The sequence below is a fragment of the Penaeus vannamei genome, chromosome 28 (genome assembly GCF_042767895.1).
Source record: "Penaeus vannamei isolate JL-2024 chromosome 28, ASM4276789v1, whole genome shotgun sequence".
Taxonomy (NCBI): Eukaryota; Metazoa; Arthropoda; class Malacostraca; order Decapoda; family Penaeidae; genus Penaeus; species Penaeus vannamei.
Window position 1 is genome coordinate 10,299,285 of NC_091576.1, and position 2,441 is coordinate 10,301,725.

Consider the following 2,441-nt stretch of genomic DNA (forward strand, 5'->3'; position numbering starts at 1 on the left):
GCATAATAGAGCGCACACAAACTAAATGCATCGAAAAAGGCGCAAAACCCGCTGACCTGACAAGGCCGGGTCACCGCCGCTCTTCTGTTTATGTTGACTATATCAAGGTTAGTATGCGGATTCAGTGGGAATGTTACAAGGTAAATGTAATACGTCCGCCACTCCGAGATCGCCGATAACTGTAACGCTCTAGCCTTCCGGGAATACGTGGTGTGGTGGAAGTTGTTTCTTCGGCGGGGGTTGGGGGGCAGCAGCCCCCTGCAATGTAAAGTCGTGTGAATAACCATGGTTATTTTCACTGTGGGTTATATTAGTGTTATTCAACCCTGCATTTTCCCTGGAACATTCCATGCACTCCCCTGCTATTGGGGCAAAGTTTGTCGCGAATGGGGGGTTTCCGCGCAATAAAACCTACTTGTTTGTGCATTGTTTAGAGGGGAATCCAACGATACCAAAATCGTCGATATCGGAGAGGCGGAGGTAATATAGAAAATTACTGTTTGTTTTTAACAATGTTGCCGACCTCATGGTAAATTAGTTTGCTTTGAAGTATTCATTTTTATTTGTAATTATACACATGTTAAAAGTACATCCTTTAGAATTGACTTTTTGCTGAAAATTGCCTATTAGAAATACTAGTATTTAAGTATTCCAATATCATATATATTCAAATAGTTTTTTAGTTGGTGAGTTTACTAATTTGTAATGAAGGTATTTAGTGGAAGATTTGATGGCAAATAGGGAAGGGAAGTGCAGAAAATCTTAAGGAAAATGATTACTGTATGGTCACACCAACTTAGGGCAAACTGAAGATGTTCGTGTAGAGGACATAAAGTATGTGGTTGGTACAAGGAGTAATCAGCAGACATGAATGGTAATGACACAAAGGAAAAAAGGTTGCGGAAAGTGTTGCTCACAGCCAAAGTCCACTCAGTGCTCCAGCGGTTAAGACCACTTCCTTGGCGCAAAAGATTAATTTGCCGTGCAGCTCGCACACCGTCTTGTCCTAGTGTGCACCTCTACCTCACAGCTAGTCAGGAGGCAGCAGTTTAGCAGATATTTTTTATTGCTCATTAAAGTTCAAGTATAATATTCCATGTACTGTATCACAATTATGCACACGATTATTGACTGTTTCATGTATATTCATGTGTTGGCCGTTCTTACGTTAAAATGTGTATTGATCCTCAATTTGGCTAACTTGTTAATCTTAATTGCCAAACTACTCGAGCAATACAGTTGATACTTCACTTCACACACCCATATTTCTGGCTACACCAGTGACCTGCCTAATTCTTTTCAGTGATAATGACTGATGTCATTTTTATTATGGTGGTGTGCTTTTTTTTTTTTTTTTAATGAAAAAAAAATGAAGTGATAGTTTTTAGATTCATGGAATCATCCTAAATGAAAGAAAATGAAAAGTGCAGTGCAATTTTCTAATCTGTTTCAGCTTGGACCTCTGAGTATATTTTGTGTTGGTTACTGTGCACTTGAGCTTTTGTATATTCAAATATGGCAGCATAAGAGGACACTCACTTTTCAGAGAAGTTTCTTCAGTTTTAGAATGTAAATTTTGGCTTGCATTTCTAAAAAGTTGCATTTCATTGCATTCATAATTAACTTTGTCATTTACAGACACTGAAATCAAGCTGAGCCCACTCTTTATCCCTCCACCCCCCAACCCCCCAAAAATATTCCCAGGTGTCCTCCAAGAATGTTGGGTGGAGTTGGGGATTTAATCTCTGGTGGGTCTCTCTGTACCAGTCTCTGTACCATTCTTAAATATTGGAGGCATGGGTACTGGAAGCAAGATTGTGAATGTGATGGATAGTATAGGTGTTGGTACAGAGCTCACATTCTAAAACTCAAATTCATGAAAGCCTTCATTGTGGGATATTTTAGGGAAAATATGAAGGGAATTCTTTACAGTATAAGTGCACTTGCCATTCCACAGCTCGGTTATTTAGAAGTCCTGTCTTCCTAGTCAATATTCAGATCCTCAGATTTTTTTCTTGGTTAGTGTTACTGAGGGACACATGGAGGATAATGGACACTTCCATCTTAGAGCACAAGAAAGCCAAAAACACGGGTACAGCTGCTTTGGTCTCGTATTTACTGCAAAATGACAAATATTGCTGCATATTGTTGCAAAGGTATATCAATACTTGGATGAACTCCACAACACCTGTACACAACCAGAGTTCTTAATGTCTGTTTTCTATAAGGCAGCACAAAGTGCTATTAAGGGGACCGTCCCTAAAAGGGGCATGGCCAATTATGGGGGTGGGGGGTCATATTGGTAAATTTCTAAAAAAGGAAAGGTCTTATGGAATTCCTTAATTTTTGGATATTTTATGTATTTTCATATTCCGCATCTTTTGATACCAAATTTGTTGGTTCCTACGCCCCCTGCAAAAAAACATTTTTTATTTTTATTA